Source organism: Alligator sinensis, unplaced genomic scaffold, assembly GCF_000455745.1.
Source record: "Alligator sinensis unplaced genomic scaffold, ASM45574v1 scaffold886_1, whole genome shotgun sequence".
In the NCBI taxonomy this organism is placed as follows: domain Eukaryota; kingdom Metazoa; phylum Chordata; order Crocodylia; family Alligatoridae; genus Alligator; species Alligator sinensis.
Window position 1 is genome coordinate 667,686 of NW_005842040.1, and position 21,745 is coordinate 689,430.

General features: G+C 50.9%; 1 protein-coding gene across 2 annotated transcripts in view; it reads right to left on the reverse strand.

Annotated features, from left to right (window-relative positions):
* Positions 1–21,745, reverse strand: part of IGFBP4 (insulin like growth factor binding protein 4) — a 40,669-nt gene that overhangs the window by 12,386 nt on the left and 6,538 nt on the right. The window lies entirely within an intron of this gene.

Genomic DNA, 21,745 nt, shown 5'->3' on the forward strand with positions numbered 1-21,745 from the left:
GGGAAAAAGAAGATGAAGTGATGTGCCAAAAGCCATTCAGTGAATTAGCGGCAGGGCGGGTAACAGAATAAAGATGTCCTGAGTCTGGCTCCCATCTACCCATGGGGCTTGTCTGACCTGGTCATGCTCTGTCTTTACCCTTTCTGTCCCCACAACACTATTGTGAGATAGAGCAGTGCCACTGGCCCCATGATACAGGCTAGAGAGCCAAGGTACAGAGATGCTAAGTGACTTACCTAAGGCCACCAAGGAAGTCTGTGGCAGAGAAGGAACTGGGACACCCGCCCCCCGCAGTGTCCCAAGTCAAAGGCTTGTGCCCTAACCACTGAGCCATTCTACCTTTCCTTCAGTATACATCCATGCCCCTCCTCCTCCTCCTCCTCCTCCTCAAGCTGCCTTCTTGAGAAAGCCACTGGCTGCCAGAAAGCCACTGGCTGCAGCAACAGCCAACAGTGCATGCAGGGAAATTTTGTTCATTCTTTTTTCTTTCCCCCCATTGGCTTTTGTTGTGACTCCACAGGGGGCTTGGAGCCGTTTCCATGAGAAACTCTCTTATGCCAGCTGCCACCTCTGCCCCAGTGCAGCTGAGAATCCCCCCAGCCCTTCCCAGTGGTGCCCAAACTGCCTCAGAGGACACTGCAGCCCAGCTTGTGGTCACCTTGCCACATGCACGGACACAGCCCAACCAGCCAGTTTAATAGGTAGGAGCGAAGCCTGTGAAACTGCTCTGTCTGCCAGCCCTGGCCCCCTGCCCCACTGGGCTGGCCTGCTGGCAGCCCTCTTCTGGTTGCCTTCCCATCTTCTCCTATGCTCTTTCATGAGGCTGCCCAGCCCACTCCCTCCGGGACTCTAGGATGCTTGCATACTCTAGCCCCTTTCCAAACCGGCTGAGTAAAAGTTTCCATCAGTTATGCAAAAATTGGCCTCCCTTCCTGGTAATGTATGTAGGATACAGAGTTTGCTCGCATTTAGGATCACACAGCAGCCACTCTTCCGCACAATGACCCACTCTGAGGGAAATAGCATGCGGCCCTTTGTAGGGTAAAGCATCTAGTGTTAGGCCCTGGGCTGACAATGACCTGCCCTTGCCTCCCCCCTCTCTGCCTCACACCATTTCACCCTTTGTTCTGGGGCTGAGCATTTATAATACTCCTTGTTTTGCACACACGTTTGTTGTTCATTGCCACTTGGCACCTTCATTTTGGGAGGGGTGGTATGTTGATAATGATATGGGGTGCTGGATTGTTGGTGTCACTCTGTGGTCATAGTGTTGTCCATAGGTGTTGGGTGGGTTGATGGATAAGTTTTTGGGGTGCTGGATTGCGTGCATTAGCTGGTTAGTAGGGCTACATGTAAGTGTTGGGGTTTCTGCTGGCAGTAGCTCAGGTCTGCCCATGGTGCCTGGGTGGCAATTGGTCAGCTATTGTCAGACCACTCCTGAGGGTAGGGCTGCGTGTGTTCACTTGGTACCAGAAAAGGGGCTGTTTTGATGACACTCCACGCTCCCCCCACCTCCTCCTGCCCCATGCCCTGTAGGACACAGAATAGCCCTTCAACCTTGTTCCCATCTAAAAGCCTCCAAGTCACTTACTGAGCCCACTCTGCAATGCCCTACATCCCTACGTCAAGGGAGCCATCTTACGCCCTGCCAGTAACATGCCCATTCCCTGGCTGGAGATGCTGGTCATGTTCTAGCCGATATGTGTGCAGGATCTCAGTCACCTGCAGGGCAGCTGCACACCTGTGCCTCTCTTTGATCCTGGAGCATGGACATGTGGCAGGGTGGCTGCTAACAAAGACAGCAGCCTTGGCCGGAGCAACCCCTGCAGAATTCCCAGCTACCAGGAAATCCTCAGCATTGAGCAGTGACAAGGACACTTTACCAATTGGCCAGCAAGGGCCTCAGAGCATTTCACCCCTGGCTACATGACAGTGTCTTAGATTGGCTCTTCCCCAAGAGATCTGTAGCTACCCAGCATGGTAACCACAACAGAGATCTCCTCCCCATCCCCCCCACCCCTTACCACACACACACTTCTATTTATATTTGCTAAGCCTGAGCAGGCAGACGGCACACTGCCAAGGAAACAGCTGCACCTTCTGTGCTTCAGTCTGGGTAGCGCGTGGCAAGAGGGAAAGGGGAGATCTGAAGGACCCTGCTTGGCAGCTCTCATCACACTCCAAAGCCCTTGTCCTGGAGTATCTCCATGTCCAGGTGTCCCAGCTTCATTTGGAAGGAGGAACGGGGGAGCTAAAAAGGCAGTTGCCCAGCATCGCAGCCCCACTAGGAGAAGAGGATTCACCCCATGTGCACAGGCTCCAGTCATAGTCACCTCAGCGTGCAAGTTCCTGGTGTGTTGGCTCTAAGGACTCAAAGGTTGTCATTAGACCCCTCCTTGCCAACTTCAGGAACTGATGGAGGGGTGGTTGGAAATGCCAGGCCCCTGGTGGCCTGCTGCTCTAACTGTGATGTGCTCCCACCTAGGCCCCAAGAAGGGCTTGTGCATCATAGGCGTGCTACACTGAAAGACCTGCATGTGTATGTAACCCACTAATGAGTGTGGTAGCGGGTGTCCTCCATACCCAGTCTGCAGATGCTATGAATTCTTAAAGCCCTCAGTGAGAATTGTCTCTCTAGCTCAAGTGGTTATAGCTGGTGCTTGTATATCTGAAGGATCCTGGCTCAGTTGTTCACAGGCTTGCCTAAAGACAATTATCATAGGTGCACCCATGCTCTTCCAGCGCTGACAGAAAGCCTGGCTAAAGTACTGGAGCTGTGCATTGATCTATTTCATAGATTTCATAGACATCAGGGCTGGAAGGGACCTCGGAAGATCATCGAGTCCAGCCCCCTGCCCAAAGGGCAGGAAGTCAGCTGTGGTCATAGGATCCCAGCAAGATAAGCATCCAGTTTCGTCTTGAAGGTGTTCAATGAAGGCGCTTGAACCACCTCCGGTGGCAGGCTGTTCCAGACCTTGGGGGCTTGGACAGTAAAGAAATTCTTCCTTATGTCCAGCCTGAAACAGTCTTGTAGTAGTTTATGACCATTCGACCTTGTCATCCCTTGGGGCGCTCTGGTGAACAAACGTTCCCCCAGATACTGGTGGTCACCCCTGATAAACTTGTAGGTGGCCATCAGATCACCCCTGAGCCTGCGCTTTTCCAGGCTAAAGAGCCCCAGGGCGCTCAGCCTGTCATCGTAGGGTCTGCTTCCCTGACCTCTGATCATGCGGGTGGCTCTTCTCTGGACTCTCTCAAGCTTCTCCACATCCTTTTTGAATTGTGGAGCCCAAAACTGGACGCAGTACTCCAGCTGCGGCCTCACCAAGGCCAAGTACAAGGGGAGAATGACGTCCCGGGATTTGCTGGAGAAGCATCTATGGATGCAAGCCAGCGTTTTGGTCGCTTTACTAGCCGCAGCATCGCACTGCAGGCTCATGTTCATCTTGTGGTCAATGATGACCCCCAAGTCTCTTTCTTCCATAGTGCTAGCCAACATAGCACTGCTGAGCCTATAAGGATGCTGTGGGTTTTTCTTCCCAAGGTGGAGAACCTTGCATTTATCGGCATTGAACACCATCAGATTCTCGTCCGCCCACTTGCTGAGCCTGTCCAGGTCAGCCTGGATCACCTGCCTGTCTTCTGGTGTGGATGCTTTGCCCCGAAGTTTGGTGTCATCGGCGAACTTGGCCAGTCCGCTTCTGACTCCAGTGTCCACATCATTAATGAAGATATTGAACAGTATGGGTCCAAGGACAGAGCCTTGGGGGACCCCACTGGTCACAGGACACCATGATGAGTGACTTCCATCAATTACTACCCTCTGGGTCCAACCCCGGAGCCAATTTTCCAGCCAGTGGATCATGGAGGACCCAAGGCGACAATTGGCCAGTTTCTCCAAGAGGTGATCATGGGACACCAGATCGAAGGCTTTTTTTTATCTCGGTCATTGCTGAAGACATGCGAACAGGACAGTAGGGTGACTGCTGCGGATCCTATGCAGCACTTCTGCAGCTTGAAAAATCACTAAATCAGGTTTCCTGAGCTCAGTTGCTACTATTGTCAGGTTTGTCCCAAGCAACTGTGAGGCCATCTAGGATGGCTGGTTCTGGTCACTAATGAAGCCAGTGATGGGATTTGTACAAGTTTTGTTTGTTTGGTTTTTTAAAGACATTTTTCATGTTCCAAGCCAAATCAGCCAAATCAAGTCCAAATCCATGAGTCAGTCCAGAACCATAAGTGGCCCTACAACTGGCAAACATCCTCCACCCCCACCAGGGGCTTCAGATCTCTCCAGCGTCTTTTGTCAGGCATCTTATGTGCAGGCCCAAGCCTTGGGGTTTGGTTCGGATGCCCCCAAGCTTCACCTGCCCGCAGCCCTATGGCTGCAGGGGCAAGCTAGATGGGATCTGTACAAGTAGCTAGGGCCATGCTATCCCAGATGGGAGCTGGGTGCCCTCTGTCCTGTTCACGCACAGGTAAAATGAGGACACCCTCTGGAGGCCTGGTGAGCCCCATGACACTGTAAAAAGTGCCTGTCCCGGTGCCAGCCCAGCCATCTCTCTTTGGGCACAGAGGCTGAGTCTTTATTCTTTCTTTTCTACCTCTTTGTTCCTAATGCTTTATCCCTGTGACAGGGGAAGTCACTGCCAGGCCCTGAACATCATCAGCTCATTCCCCTGGCTGAGCTGCTCATTCTGGACACACACCGTGACCAATGAGCTCAAGTTTCATTGGCGAATGGCAGAGGCAACAAGAGATCTGGCAGCCAAGAGGGACAGGATCCTAGGCCAAGCACTTGTGTCCAGCTCCATGGATTTGCTGCAGTTTTGCATCCGCCCCACTGGGCCTGCTGCAAATGCTGGGAGAGTGCAGAGGGGGATGGCGATGCAGTGCTTCCCTGGTGATGGCTTGCAGCAGCATGGCAGAATATAGATAGATACCCAACAGCTTTAGAAGGTGGTGGGAGGGGGTTGCAGGGTAAGCTGTGAGCAGAGGGTCAGTCAGCCCCAGTGCAGAACTGTGTGACCATCCCAGCTTGTTGGCTTACCCAAAAATTTCTACTAAGCTTCTCTAGACACACAGAAAGTTCAGGCAAGTTTCTATCCCTGTGCCAGCTCAGCCACCCCCATTCCTTTGTGGCCACTGTGTCTCCCACATTCAAGGGTCAGGAATATACTGGGGCCAAAACCCAGATATGATCCCTTAAAAAAATATCAGCCTGGCTGGCCAGAGCTGGCAAAGAGCATAGCAGGATGGGTCCCAGGCTGTTCAGCTCAGCTTCTAGGAACTTAAAGCAATCACCTGGAGTAGTGTTCACAGGACAGGTTAGACCACCACCCCACTCAAAAAGGACCCTGAAGCATTAGATATGGGGGGTAGGCAGGAGAAAGGGCAGTGCCCAGGAAAGTTCTTGGATCATTTCCCTCTTTGAAGACTTGGATCAGGGGAGACACGACAATAGATAAGGTGCCTCAAGAATGGACAGGGGGAGAAGTAAAGGTTCAGAGAAAGTGGAAAGTGGCAAATACACAGCTTCTGAAGGGAAGTACATCACACCTGGCATAATCAAACTTCATAATTCCTCATGGCAAGATGTCCTAAAGCACGAATCAGCAATGCGTGGCCTGTGGGCCATGCCCAGCTTGCAAACCCACTGGATCCCACCTACAGAGCCAGCGGGTATCCGTGGCATGTTGATGGCAGGGGGCTTCACCTGTGCCAAGGCTGAACAGCGAGAAGCTGCATCTGCACCACAGCCGGGGGGGCAGGGGTTGGAGACCTGACAGACTATACTTGCTGAGCATTGGGCTCTCTGGGAGGCATCTTTGCCCAGCATGCTCTCTGCTGTTCACAACATGGCCCCACCTGCCTATCTTGTTTGCTGTTTATTTACAAGACGTTACTTGCAAAAGGGTAAGAAACTTTATTCTCTCTCTGGGACTGTAGGAAAGGACTTGGAAATACTGCCTCCAGGATGGAAGGAGGCCAGTGCTGATGACATAGCAAGGCTTTGAAATTGCACATCATGTTTCAGCCTACAGACTACTCAGCACCGGTCTGGCCAGGCACAAGAGTGAGCGAGCCATTCACTCTGTTTCAGAGAGCCAAAAAGCTCCGGTCATCAAAATACATGAAAGGGGAAAGCAAGAAAAAACTCTAGGAATAAAAAATGTTAACTTCAAGCAGGGCTCATTTTTGAAATCCAACTTCTTGGCGTCTACTTTCTGGGTTACAGGCAGATCCAAGACTAGAATCCCAGATGTTGGCAGCTGGAAGAGGAGTGTCATGAGACTGTATCTGGCTTGCTTAACATTTTGAAAAAAGCTGCAGGTTCCTCTGATTTCAGAATCATTAAAGCTTCGGGTTTGGTTCAAGTAACATTTTTTCCACTCCGTGTGCATGGTGGGGCTTTTTCCTCACCTTCCTTTGCTGTCAAAGCTTTTCTACAGTTGCAGGGTCAAAGTGCATGTCAATGAGCTCCCATGCTCCTTATGTCTATGTCACATTATCAGTCTCTCGCAGGAAAGGGGCTTTTGGTACCAAGAGCCACAAACATCATAGGGATGCACACATCCACATGCACACAGAGCTGTGCTTGTCCACAGACCATGGCTCTGTGAAGAACTGAATAAGATAAGCATTTCATTCTGGCTGGCGTGGGCAAGAACAGAACAGAGATTTCAGTGCTCTACAGCACTGGAATGTGGTAGCAGAGTGGTTCAGGCATCTTGCTGTGGCTCTACGTGAGGCATGGGTTTGACTACAGTTCTGCCTTTACACCAAAGGCTACCCCCAGTTGATCTGACTATAAAAGAGTACCTGGGGAGTCAAAGGAAGCTGAAGGAGATGCTGACCATGTCTCTCGCCTGTGTGGTGTTGGCTACAGAAGCAAGTGAGCCTTAACCACATTAGCCTTGTAGGCTGCTAGGCTTAGGAAACCTTTGGATTTTTGTAGACCAGGGAGATACTACTGATGATAAATGCACGCTGTCCTTAACATAAAAAAGGTCTGTGTCTTTCCAAGTGCAGTAAAAGCTTGAATGAATGATCAATGCAGAGATCATTTTTGGAGAAGTAAGGTTTGAGAAGAAACAGGGGTAGACATAGTCAAGAGCAAGATGGTGGAAAACCTCCATTTTTTAATAAATGCTTTAAAACTGGACCTGTGGTGAGGACCGCTTAGAGGAGTTAGATTTGTGAACCTAAATCCTTTCTAAAAAAGCCAGTGTGGAATCAATAGCATAGTGTCATCCCTTGTGTTAATCATCACACCTATTGTGCTACCCAGCATACCCATGCTAAACCCTGCACGGCATGGGAAGGATTGCATTCAACAGTTTGCTTGTGCTAAAGGCAAAGACAAGATGTACTGACTTCATTTTAGGGTCTCAGTATATAGAGCTGGTTTCTTGCACAAAACAGTGAGAAAGTTTGCTGAAATGCCAAAACCCCAGCATAATTTTGAATAACCTGGCCAAGCTCTGAGATCTGCCTAAAACAGATGGGCAGTTTGGCCAGCTGAAAATCAGTGAAAGTACAGAGGCTACTTGGCTTCACAAACTAGCTGTACATGCTTGTTCCATCGCTCCTGTACCTCGCTAAAGCTAAAGGAATTGTTCCTACCAAACAAGCCTACTTCTCAACTTGCTGAGCCCCAGATACAGGACGTATAACACATGATACAGGCTCAGAATCAAGAGTAGGGAAAAATGATCCCTGCAGGAAATGGAAAAGGCTCTGGGGTTCCTTTCTGCACTACAATGAACGTACTGTGTAACCTCTGTCTGAGGTATCCCTCCAGCCCTAAGGTTCATCCTGGCAACACAGGCCTGTCACGATTGTCAATGCTAGGTCAAGAAACAATACTCTCTCTATAGAGGGAGCTTCTTAGAGGGAGCCAGAGTTGGAAGTGTTGCTGAGTCACATCAAGCTCAGTGACTGGGGAAGAAAGAGGTGAAGTGGTTTTCTGGCAGCCATGAGGGCCCGAACCATCCCACCTTCTTTGCCAAAAGAGGAAGTAGCCGAGACTAGAGCTCTCACATGGGCCTGAGACAGGCTTCCCCAGGGAGAGACATGCATGCTGACTTTCACCATCTCTCTCTGTCTCTACAGATCCTATTGGTTCTCTGAAGGTTTTAAGCAGTATCCATGCCCTGTAGGACTAAAGCTCTCTGGCTCAGTACAGAAAATTCAGACATAAGGATGAAGTCAGTATCTTTATCTCACTTTTTGTAATAGCTGCTGAGATAAAGGAAAACTGCAGCCAGCATCAAGCCAGTGAGAAGAGCCTGCAGGCATCTCTGCCGGGCAGTAGGACAGAGACAGAGAGAGAGAGAGAGGCAAGCTAAAGCAGCTGGTTGTTGGCCACTAGTCTTTAGCCTGCCGAGACATGGGAGTGAGGCTGGAGCTGGGATCTGCTGCCTGGTCTCCTCTTGTGCCTTGTAGCAATATCCAGGTATCACAGAGGGCCCCAGGGCTGGTTCATAGACCTGACTTGCGTAGCAGGAGCCTGGATTACAGAGCAGCTCCAGGTGCCCTATAGGGGGTGGTTGTTAGCATTTCTTACAGAGGGAGGTCAGTAGCTATTATGGAGCAGGAATCAGTTGTAGCTTCTGATTCTGCCACTCATCAGTCACTGGGTGATACAGGACTATTTGCCTCCCTTTCCATAGCTGTAATGCTAATGACTAAGGCTGTGCGAAACACTATCATTTCATTTTGACATCTGTTTCGCCATTTGGAAGGGACAGTGTTTCATTTAATCATTTTGTTAGATTTTGAAGCACTGTCCTGTTCTGTTTCATCAAAACTGTTTCGCTGTTTCGACTCATTTCGATGTTTCGCCCATAGGCTATAATGGGGAATCATGAAAATGCCTAAACCATTGTAATTTCTTGCCTGATTCAGATGCAAATTGAAGGGACAGTAGCCCCTTCTGAGGGCAGGAAGCCTGCCAAGTTTCAAGGAGATAGATGCAGAGGTGTCTCAGAAACTGCACCTCAAAGTTGTGAAAGCAAAATTCATGACACTTGCTGGCAGCGGCAGCCTCCCGTCACCCGAAATGCAGATCTGGGGGCTCACACCCCCAGGAGGGCTGCAGGGCTGTGCCGGGCTCCTCCTGGGGGTGTGGACCCCCAGATCTGCACCAGATGACAGGAGGCTTATGCTGCCACCTGGGACCAGATGACAGGAGGCTGCGCCGGTTGACAGGAGGCTGCCGCTGCCACCTCCACAGCCCCATGGGGTTGGCAGAGCTGATCGGAGAGCAGCCTGGCGGCAGAAGATGGGCAGAGCCAGGGCTGCACTCCACCTCGTGCCACCAGGCTGAGCTCCATGGGGCTGGCGGAGCCGATTGGAGTGCAGCCCGGTGCTAGGAGGCGGGCAGAGCCGGCACTGCACTCCGATCGGCTCCGCCAGCCCCACGGAGCGCAGCCCAGCAGCGGGAGGCAGGGAAGAGCCAGGGCTAAGCTACATGGGGTTGTGGAGCCACTCAGAGAGCAGCCCTGGCTCTCCCCGGCCTCCCACCACCCTGCTGCTTCAAAACTTGAAACATTTTGAAACGTTCGAAATGTTTTGAGTGCCCTCATTTGGTTTCGAAGCTGTTTCGATGCTTTTTGTTTTGTTTCAATTTTGCTGTTTGAGGCTCGAAACACGTCAAAACTGCTTCAAAACAAAACACTTGGCGAAATTTCGCTCAACCCTGCTAATGACCCGCCTCTCAGAGATTATAACATCACAGGGGAGAGGACCTGGTTGGCCCCATCCTGGGTGCCACTGTTACCGGTCAGTGACCTACAGAAGCTCTGTGGGCTGTATGTGGAGAGGTAGTCTGGGTGAAGTTCAGAAAGGAAGGAAGATGCCCCACAAAACATCTTTCTTTGGAGGTAGAGCTGACTCTAAAACCCAGCAAAATGTAAGAGCTGCTGCTAGGTGGGCTGTGACTTGTCCTCTGCATGAGGGCCTTTGACACTGTGCTCTATAGGCAGAGATTTCATTCTGCTGTGTAAGCACCACTGCTTCCCCACCTCGGCATGGGCAGAACCCTATAAGCCAGCACCGAAAAAAGCCTTTCAGGAGCAGTACTGGAGAGCTGGGAATAGAACTGAGGGTCTCTGCTGGTAGCTTGGAAAAATATGCCCAGCCAACTAGTTTCTTATTGAACCCATGCTCCCAAAACACAATGCATGGGAGATCCTGCACCTGCCCTTCACTGAGAGAAAGAAAAGGTATTTGGAGGCTCAGCTGCCAAATACTGTACATATACCTCATAAGGCAATTCCTACCCTTAAGAACTTACAGGCTTAATAGCCTAGCCAAAGAGCAGAGATGAAGACTCAGAGAAGAGCAAGCCTGCCCAAGCCCATAAAGCCTGTTAACAGCTGAGCTGTGATTGCAATCCAAATCTCCCAGGTCCCACTCCACAGCCCAGGCCACTGGCTCAATCCATGACTCTGGGTCCTGTGGCCTGTATTCACTGGTAAATACCTCCTGCTCTTACCCAGAGAGGTATTTATGGAACAGCTCCCAGTCTCCTGGTTAAAGTCCACAGCACAGCACCAATAGCAATGCTGCTCCTTCTTTTGTGTTTGTTGTTTGCTATTTGTTCAATATGTCATTTTTTCCAGGAACTGGTTCAAGTCCTTGAAATGGGAGAAATATGAAGCCAAAGGTCCCCACCCCCTGCAGCTGAGCCTGGGAGACCCTGTGTCAGGGAGACACCGGCACTGGTGTGACTTAGCACCAGGTGGCATTGCCTGCTGGTTGCCCTGTTCTGCTGTAATGCTGCCAGGTAGGAGATGGTGCCCAGTCCAGGGTTTGCCTTGGAGCAGAGGAAGGGAAAAGTCCTCCTGCTTCCTACCTGGGATGTTAGGGACTAGACGTGTTCAATAATAATGGGTGACACTGGATGGACTGTCCATGGACTTCAGGCACAGTCAGTGCTAGAGCCTGCTGGAAGAGGAGTCACTGTTTTTTCTCTCCATCTGCTGAGCAGCATCATTCCCAAGGGAGAAGCAGAAAAAGAGAAGACCACAATGGTGTAACTGAGGGGTGGGGAAGACATAGGGGTAACTGCCCTGGGTGCTAACTTGCAGGAGGGTGAAAAGAAGCAACTGCTGCCAGCAGCTGCACATTTGCATTTGCAATTGCGATGGCAACCAGAAATCACCACTTCTGCTTTGCCCTGGGTGCCCCGCCACATCCCTACACTGCTGCAAGACAAGGTAGGTGTTTTCACCTCCTCTCCTTCTCCAAGGCTTGAGAACCAACTGAAGCAAGGCAGCTGGGAGGGATGGCTTGTCTGTGGTATCCAACTGCTCATTGTCATGAGCACCCTGCCCTCAAGTCACTCCCTCCTGACAGGGGAAGAAAATCTGCAAAAGGAATAGGTGTCTAACCAGAATGGTTCCACTTGGTTCAGCCCAGTCCTTCTGCAAACCCCCATCTCCTTTGGCTTTCCAAAATGCTGCCTGGTGGGAAGTAGTGATCCTTGGTGCCTAAGGGTGTGTCTCAACCCAGTGGCAGCACAGACCAGAACCAGAACCAGTCCAGTTTGCTGTGGGGACTTTGCACTTGTGGGCCTCTTGTGGCATTGAGGGCACAAGGAGAGCTAGAGTGGGAGTACCCACCAACAGGAGACAAGCTGTAGTAGTGATGTTCCCATGCCTACCGTGGCATTTCTGACTTCTGACACCTCACTAGTCAAAAGAACCATCAAGAGCCATTGCTGTAGATGAGCTGAGGGGAGGGAGGAATGCACAAGCCTTCTTGCAATGGGAGGAAATATGTTTCAGCAGTCAATGCTGACACTGGTCAACCCCAAAACATATCCAGCTCTCTGTAACAAGCAATCCAACCCACAGCATGTCCTGCCAACCTCTCTACTGGCCCATCCAACCTTGTTATGCTTAGCCTGGAATGTAGGGTCTCCATCCAGACCCTCTCCTGTTACTGGTGGCTCCCAGCCTATGCCCTTAGGGAAATACACATGGGCTGATTCCTGCCTTATGTTATGTTAACATTTGACTTTATTGCAGATATATACAGAGGGGCCATTTACTACAGTAACCTAACACAATGCAAAAGTGCCTCCAGATTCCTGAGGTGTTGCAGAGAAAAAAAAACTATGCACTGCGCAATTGAAACATCGGTATTTTTCCCTCCCTTCAGATGTTAGTTCTAGGAGCAGCCTTGGGAGGGTGGGGAAAAATGAAAGAATGCAGACAGAGCCAAGAATGTGATACATTGCTGGAGCAGATTCTGCCGCAATGAAAAATATCTTGGTGTTTAATAGCCTGTTTTGTCTTACTCATGTATTGTGAATGTTTCCCTAACGTCTTTATTAGCTGCAGCACTGCAAATGGCCTCCACCTGCAAATTCTGCTGGAATGAGCTGAAATAGGACCCCCCACACACACGGTGCCAAATGTCTTAGTGATAGAGGCGCTCTATCCCCATACAATGCATAGGTTTGTGCTGGGGCAGCTATGTAGAGCCCCTGTCGCACCCATATTGATTGCTTTTTTGTTGCACACTTAGCAGTAGGAGAATAGTACCAGATGGACAACCCTGAAGATGCACACTCCAAAGGGATGCAGTAGTGAGGCAAACTTCCTGCAGCCACACACATACTCTGTTCCCAGTTCCCAACAACATGACCCATCCAGAAAAAGGCTCCAAACATAGAAGGAAACTCAGCATCCAGGGTTTGTTCCACTCAGCTGCAATTACTTGGTGGAAGTTTTGCCACGAGGAATGGGCTACCATCCACCAGCTCACTTCAGGCAATAATGAATTTTGGCTGGATTTAGACCAATTCATCTTATAGTTGGAAGGCCAAGCCACGACCTTCTGACCTATAGAGCCATCCAGTCCTCTGCCTACATTTCTCAATGAAATACCTGCCTGTCAAGCTTCTTCACTCTCTGTTAACACTGAGAAGCTCAACTTGAACATCTCTACCTGGGTTTGCCCATTTCTGCTTGGCAAAGGCCAATAGGATTGGGTCAAGAGTAGGAACAAGGTGGTGATTTGATGTCCATTTCTCTGATCATGCAAGATTGACATCAACATCAACAGCTGCCTGCTGAGAGTATAGAGTTTCCCCAGTTTATTTGGGCTTCCCTGTCCAACAATTTTGAAAAGCCAACATGAATATGGCTTTTATAATATTCCTTGCAGAGGCAGGCATCCTTTTGCTGCACCAGTTAACAGTGACAAGACACTGAAGATACCTTGAACAGCAGGTGCATTGTAGCTGGACCTAACTATCAGTGACTTTCAGCATCATAGCAAGGGCTGTCTGCTTGGGCATATCAACAGCCAGAGCATGGTATGAAACGAGCATGAGCTGGGACCAAGCTCCAAGTCCCAGCTCATACCAAATACCTGGACAGTTACAGTATGGATCTGGACCTGAACTATATAACAGGGGTCTGTGGAAGAGGCCATCTGGAGCCAAATTCTGGGAAAATTCAGATTTAGAGTCAAGCACCTGGCAACTCAGAGATACTTTCTGTTTGAATATACCTGGGATGTGCAGCAGTGCAACAGCCTCCTTCTAACTCAGTACCCCTCAGATGTTCAGCAGCATGGTGTGTCTGTTACCCCTTGCCTGTGTTGTGCCAGCATGACAAGTAAGTGCTATGAGGAGCTGGGTAGCTGAACAACAAGCAAATGTGTTGGGGAAGGTGGCCCTTGAGGGATGGCTCTGAAAGCAATCCAAGCAGACTTCATGCCCAGTGCTGTCAAAAGGTGCTCAGCATCTGTGAATCAGTATCTTGGTGTACCCATGCTGAGGCCAGCTGGGCCAAGAATCATCCATACTGGTGAGCAGAATGGTAAGGGGAGAGATGTGGGGACCTGACCCCATGCACTAACAGATGACAGAGAAGGACACAGCAAAAAGAAGGAAGAGCGAGTGCTTCCCATCACCCAAATCAGAAGTCCCATCACAAAGAGAATGCAAGACCTCATGGCCTTTCACCCTGCTAGCCTGGCAAAGAAGACAAGGGAGACAAACTTAACCAAGTCCCCCAAAGTCACTTTTGATTGACATTGACAACTGGAGCCACAAGGAGCAAGTCACTTGAAGACCTTTGTGTTTCATTAAGCTGTGCCTGAGCATGGCACGGCATTCCCCTGTCCCCACTGGCCAGCCCCAGCCCAAGAAAAGATCAGAAGGGAAGTAACTCACTGGAATTACACTTCTGCTGGATAGGGACTAGCGGAAACAGTAAGAGAGACTCCCCGCTCCCTCCCCCTCCAGGTGTGCATGGAGTGAAGGCTTGAGAACCAGAGAGGGTCAGCACTGAGCTGCATCTGGCCCCACATCCCACCTCTGGCTACAACCAGCAGCAGATGCTTCCAAGGGACACAGGGAAGGGAGGAGAGGCCGGCAGATGTGGGGTAGTTTAAAAGTTTTGGACTCATCCCCACAGACGCCTGTTTTACTAGCTGGGAAGCCAGGAGCAGCCAACTCCCAGCTGAGGCTGACTCAGCGCAGCTCCCAGCAGCATGGTGGATACCAGCAGCATCACACCAATGTTGGCTTGGGTTCCAGCCCCTGTCCCACCTTGTTCTGGCATGAGGTGCACCTCTAGGTACCCCTAAAAGGCTTGAGGCTTCCCCTGCTGCTCCCACATCCTTCTCAGACAAGCTACCCGAGGCCACGCAGCAGATTACCACCAGCTGACTATTCATGGAGCACCAGGGCTGGGTTCTTTCTGCTCTGACCTTTTCCTTAGCACAGATTTTTTCACTTGAGGCCACATTGTTCCTGGCCAAGTGTATCACCCCTGGCCTTTGCTCTTTGTGTTCTTGGCCTTCACGGCACAGTTTGTTTCTTACCATGTAAACAAGCTGCATTTGGGGGCTGGGGGAGAAGGGGGAGGGAGGGCAAAGGGACCATGCAGTGCCATGGGGAGGAAGTTTGGTGTCCCGAGCAAAGTCTGCAACAGCAGCCCGCCCTCGCCCCACGCACAGATCCAGGGGGCGCATGCCCCACCCCCTCATGCTTGCCTGGGAATGCACACAGCAGCAGGAGCCACCCTCCCCCTGTCCCCGTGTCCCCTCAAACGAGCCAGTCACGGCTCCGTCCTGCACCCCACCCTAGCTGGGCAGCACCTGTTGGTGACCCTTTGCTTTGGCACCTGAGGCCACCCCCCACCCCCACCCCTTTGCTATGGCACTAGGACCATGATTTATCTTGCAGCCAGTCTTGGAACCCAGCACAGCAGCTGATGGTGTTGCTTCTAGCTATAGGTGACCAGGCAGGATCTCTGTCCTTGCTGGGGCACAGTTCTCCACTCAGTCCCTCTGCGGCAAATGAGGAGTGGCTCCACTGACATCAGTAGATGCATGCCGGTGTGACCCTGCTGGGGATCAGACCAAAATCGGGCAGCCCAGGCTTACAGGGCAGAGTGTATGTGGGGAGACCTGCCCCCTTGAAGAGTGGCCCTGAGCCAGGGAGCTCGTGCCACACTGCAGACAGAGAAGAGAATGCGATTTGCCCAAGGTCACACAGGAGGGAAGTGGCAGAGCCAGGACCAGAACCCACTTCCAATCCTGTGCCCCATTCACTGGATCAGTCCAAGATCCTTGCCTGTGTTCACTGGCAAACACTGCTTGTCCTCACCTCCTGTCTGCCACCTGAGCTGCTGATGGTGGGTGCCAGCCTGAGCTAGGAAGTGGAGCCCAAGGGAGGTGGAAGAGGCAAGGAGGCTCTGCCATGCTGGAAAGTGGGGCAGGGCTGAGTAGGAGGCAGAAACAAGGGTGCAAATCCTCTTGTTAACCCCTGCCTTCCTGCTGCCCTGAGCTGTCTCCCCTGGGCAAGGAAGTGATTCTTCCTCTGCTCCAAGGTAAAACAAAGTGCCTGGGGAGCGATGCCATGGGCTCGGCTCCTGTGAGGAAATGAAAAGCCAAGCCCGGAAGCCAGTCTGCGGCACAGGAGCCATCAGGAGTCCAGAGGTCCTGGAGGCCTCCAATAATCACAACCCATCAGCCAAAGAAAACCCTGCTCCCCAGAGCACGCAGGTCTGACCTCCACCACTTCCCCTCCAGACCAGGCAGGCAGTACTGTGTCACCCCCACCTGGCACAGCCTAGCCACAGCTCATACTGTCTGGCACAGCCCAGCCACAGCTCATACCGTCTGGCACATAGCACACGCGCAATGTTGCTAAGGTACCATTGGCTGAGTCAGCAGCACTGTCTCCGAACCAGATAATGACCCAGGTCTAAGCTACTCTTCCTCCTCTACCACCAGACCCCTCGCTGGGAGGGGAAGGGTTTGGCCAGGGACCCTCTGCCAACCCAATCTATAGCTTATAGATGGACCCACCCTCTCGATGGCACTCATTTTATGCCAGGGTATGGGCAAGAGCAGGAATGTTGCATTTAATACAAAGCAAAGTAATCTTAATACCAAGCAAAGTAATCCCCAGCTGCAAAGTCTGCTCCAGACCTAATGTGCCACAAAACCCAGAGCTGTTCAGATCTAAGTCTGTGGGACTGGATTCCTTCTAGTCCACTCCACCCTGCATTAAAGACACAGATCCACCTCCTCTTCGGGTGCTGCAGGCTTTCTCTTGCCTGTTGGCTGAGAATACAAGGGTTATGGTTGAGGGGGAGCTGAAAACAATAGGGTTAGACTGGGGTGGGGAGGGGATAGAAGGGTTTGAATTACCGGAGCCAACAGGATACATGAGATCCTGGCCAAGCGTGTGGGTCCCAGAGCTCCTCCTCTCCCTGCAAGCTTAGCACCCAAGGTAATCGAATGTGTGTGGTCCTGGCACTGGTGCGGATGCAAGGAAAGAAGAAAGAAGCCCTTTCTGGCTGCGGAGCCTCTCTCACTTGGCAGGCACTTGCTTGGGGGAAGTCTACACTCGTCCTATGGAGCTCATGCTCCCACTGGGAGGCAGCAAGGAATGAGCCCAGCAGGTCCAGTGAGGGAGGGGCAAGTGGGTCATACAGGAGACAAAAGCAGGAGCCCAGTCCTGAATGAGTGGCTGCAATGGCTGGGGCTTTGCACGGGGAGGGGAAAAGTGAGACTGGGGGCTGCTGCTGCCTACTCTGCTTGTTTTTTAAATCTCTCCAGGAGCAGAGTTGTCTCACCACAAGGATGGAAACCACTTCCTCTCCCATTAACAGGAGCACATTGCTGGGGAGAATCTGTGGTAGATACAGGAATGCTGCCCTCCTCCCCTCCCCCTTCCACTAGCCCCAAGGAGCTATACGGTCCTACCTCGAGGCCAGATCTCTTCCAATCTAAGCCGCACTGTAAGCCTTTGCTAAGACGAACAATGTCCTTTCAGCACACGTGGGTGGTTGTGTGTGCCATCCACATGCACGCGTGCATGCCTGCCTGGGTGCACAGGGCAGTTCAGCCTCACAGTTGCGTGCTACGTTATATCGCAGGGGGGTCAGCTCCCTTTTCTGGGGCATCTCGATGCGATGCAGCAGGCCTGGCTAGCCAAGTCAATAAGCTCTGTTGGAGTGAGATGCAGGAAAACAGTGGACCCTGTGTCCTTGTCTGTCCTAAGCAGCACCCACCCAAATGAGGACCTACAGCAGCGGTGGGCAATTATTTCGGGTGGAGGACCGCTTACTGAGTTTTGGCAAGCCATCGAGGGCCGCATGACAGGCAGCCCAGGGCAGATAAATATTAATTTTCTAAATTTATTAGGGGCCTTGTGGGCCGGATAGAATGGCCTGGCAGGCCACATTTTGCCCACCCCTGAGCTACAGGGTAGATTTGCCCCTGGGCTTCCTGCCAACCAGCTTCCCCCTCAGTGTGCAAGGCACAGGCAGCTGGGCAAGGCCAGTCCTTGGTCTCAGTAGCTCACTAGCTGTGGGCACATGTAATACCAGGTCAGGCCTGACCCAGTTATCTATGGAGCCACCCTGGCACGATTCCAGCATGCTGCCCCTTCCCACCGTGGAGCACTCAGCTGCCTACGGAGCTCTTTGGAAGTCCCACTCAGCATCCACTGCCACAGAAGGACACTGTGCTCAGTCATGGGGACTTCCCTGCTGGGTGACCTTGAGGATCTTAACCTAAAGCAAGAATCATTCCAGCTGAGCACAGAGCGGGGCTGTCTGTGCGAGGAGCGTGGATATCAAGGAATGAATGGTATAAAAACAGAGAGAGATGGAACGCAGGGCAGGATGAGGCCTGTCAGTCCACAGAAGCCAGCCCTTTTCTTTGCAAGCACCTGTTTATCCAAAGGATCCACAAGACTGTCCATCACAGCCACACAGCATCCTATGCAACAAACCCTGCAATGTACTGCAGGGGAGACAAGGGCAACGCGGTGGCAGGGAGCATGTTAAGCTAATATGCACTTCAAGGATCCCAGGAAGAGGACACATCCCACACTACAGTTGTTTCCAGTCTGACCTGGGGGGAAAAATATCTTCCTGATTCCAAATCCAGTATTTCATAGAATCATATCATAGAATCATAGCAAGTTAGGGTTGGAGGGGACCTCAGGAGGTCATCTAGTCCAACCCCTGCTCAAAGCAGGACCAGCCCCAATTAGATCATCCCAGCCAAAGCTTCGTCTAGCCGGGTTTTGAAAATCTCCAAGGATGGAGCTTCCACAGCCCCTCTGGGTAACTTGTTCCAGTGTTTTACTACCCTCCTAGTGAGAAAATTCTTCCTAATATCTAACCTAAATTTCCCTTGCAGCAATTTGAGCCCATTGCTCCTTCTTGTCACCTGCCACCACTGAGAACATCCTCTTTCAAACTGCCCTTCAGGTAGTTGAAGTCTGCTTTTAAATCCCCTCTCAAGTCTCCTCTTCTCTAGAATAAACAAGCCAAGTTCCCTCTGTCTTTCCTCATAAGTCATGTCCACCAGCTCCCTCACCATTTTTGTTGTCCTCTGCTGGACTCTCAACAATTTGTCCACCTACTTTCTGTAGTGGGGGGCCCAAAATTGAATGAAGTACTCCAGATGTGGCCTCACCAGTGCCAAATAGAGGAGAATAATTACTTCCTTTGACCTACTGGCAGCACATCTACCAACGCACACTGGCAGCACACCTAGCCATATGCCATTAGCATTCTTGGCAACAAGGGCACACTGCTGGCTCATATTCAGCTTATTGTCCACTGTAACCCCCAGGTCCTTTTCTTCAGAGCTGCTGCCCAGCCAGTCAGCCCCCAGCCTGTACTGGCACACGGGATTGTTTCTTCCTAAGTGCAAGACTTTACACTTGTCCTTGTTGAACCTCATGAGATTTCTTTTGGCCCAATCCTCCAATTTGTCTAGGTCAATCTGATCCTACCCTTACCCTCCAGTGTATCTATTTGGTTTCACTGAGCATATCAGCAAGACCTTTCAGCCAGGTACCTTAAGAGGTGTCTCAGGACTTATGAGAGCATCATTTCACCCCAGCCAAGCTCAAACCTCTAGTGGTAGCCACTGCTTAGTGCTTCAGAGCAAGGCAAAAACAAATGGATGGACACTCTGAATGAGGGGCAGATCTTAACTGCATACAATCCATAAGGCAGTGCTGCAATTTGTCATGAAGCCAGTTGGGCTCTCCATTCCCATAACCCTGCCAGCAGCCCCTTGTCTCTGCAAAAGGCCGACTACTCCCTGAAAACATTTGTCAGCACTACTGAGTCTGGTGACAAATGGTGTCCAGAATTACATTTCTCCAGAGCAACAAGAAAGGCCATTAATGCTGAGGCTCAACATATGCTTTTGCTATCCCGAGACTCTAGAAAGCCTCAGTTAGGAGCTATACGAAGCGACAGGTTAGTGCTCCACTGGGGACAATGTCAGAATATTGTTGCTCTGTGCAACATCATTAGTACAATATAGTGACTCTAGGAAAGCCTGAGCAGTCTGTGGCACAGAGCACTCACTGAGCCATTACATCTCTTGGCTCCCAAAGCATGGCCAGCAGGTCACATTGCCCCCGTGGCAGCTCCATTTTGCTGAAACCGCATTACTTAGAGGCAGCGGAGTGTTTCTCCCCTTCCTGGGTTCCACGCTGGATGTGATCCCAATGGAGGAAAAGTCCCCTATGTCCAGAAATACAGGTCAGGTTGCAATTGTGGAATACTGAAATCACGTGATGGATGAGACTAAATGCAGGTGAGAACCAGAACCAAAGAATCCTGGGCTCTGGAAAGATCAAATCCCAAGCCAGATTTACTTTGTGCACCCTCTCGAATTAGGGAAAAGCAAGAGCATTATTCATTGAACCAAAAACCAGGAGCTGAGATGGATGAGCAGATAGATTGATGGATGGAAGGACGGATGGACAGATGGATAGCCCACCTCAGGTAGAAGGGAACAGGCTGAAATCAACTTGTTCTACTTGTGTTGTTCCCAAGCTCACCCAGGGCTCTGCTATCTCCATTCTTCCTGGCTGCTATTTTTATCCTGTCCCATAAACAAACTTAAAACCAGCCAACCATGGCTCTTAGCCAGCTCTGAACGTAACCACCTCCCCTTGTCCACAAAGTGGGAAAAAAAAAAGAAAACCCACACAGTGCCAGTCCTGAAACAAGCCAGCCTTAAGAAAGGCAGCTGGAAAAACAGAAAGATACGGTATAGAGCAAAGTGCCATGGGAACCACATGCAAATGAGACAATGAACACAAGAGACTAATGTCCTCCCAGGTATCCATCTTTCCATACATATAGGGGGGAAGAGGTTTCATCCTATCCCGGACCCATAGCAGCCAGACAAGACACACATAACTTCCATGGGGTCAGTTTTTCCCAGACATAATTATTTACCCAGTACTAAATCATTAGCAAGCATTGGCCATGCTTTGGGGAAAAAAATATCTCCTGTTCCTGTATGCCACACACACATCCGCCCAAGGGCAACAGCTCCTCCAGACACACAAGGAAGAGCAAGCCCCAGAGGAATACTGGAAGCATTGAAATCAGGCCATGGGAGGCAAAGGACCCAGCAAGACTGAGCAAAGCAGGTCACAGTATTATCCCAAATGATCATTACTGCAGGTAGCAAGTTTGGGAAGGGGAATTAAACCTTGCTCTTTTGGGCTTGAGCAGATCTCTGCCTATAGGAGCTCAGGATGAGATCTAATCTGGGCCCTTCTCACCCCATATTTGTTCTTCTGGGCTCTTCCCCAATCCTGGTGGTAGTACAGCAGGCTACTCAGAAGCACAGACATCAGTTGTGATCCAGTCTGACAAACCCTATGTAGTGACAAGCCCCCAAATGCTCTGTCTCCAGGCACCTTTGCATGATAGGGACATCTTAAAGCTCCAGCTCCAGGAGTCATGAGCTTAGGGGAGAATTTCAATTTCCAGTCAAAACGGAGAAAAAAGAAATAAGGCGTCAGACCTGCCCCCCCCCTTCCCCAAAGGCATCTAAAATGCCAAACTCCCATTGGTGTCAATAGGAATTAGGTCCACATCCATAAAGGTATCTAGGTGCCTAAGTTCCCCATGCTTCCAATTAAAGAGGAATCTTGAGAACATGAAAATGAAGGGCTCAAAAACGGGAATGCAAATCCAAGAACCTCCCATTGGTTCAGGAGTCATGAGATTAAAACAAAAAAGTCTCATAATTGTTTAAACAAGAGTTGTGAATATTCAGGGCTAGTATGGCTGATGCAGTCACTATAAGTAGCCTGACCTCCCACTTCACCGGAGGGTGTCTGAGGTACCAGCACCTGTCTGCATCTTGGAGCAGACCTGCAGTCCTTCAGCTCTCAGTGCAGGGCCTTACAGCCCATATTCTCTCCCGCTCT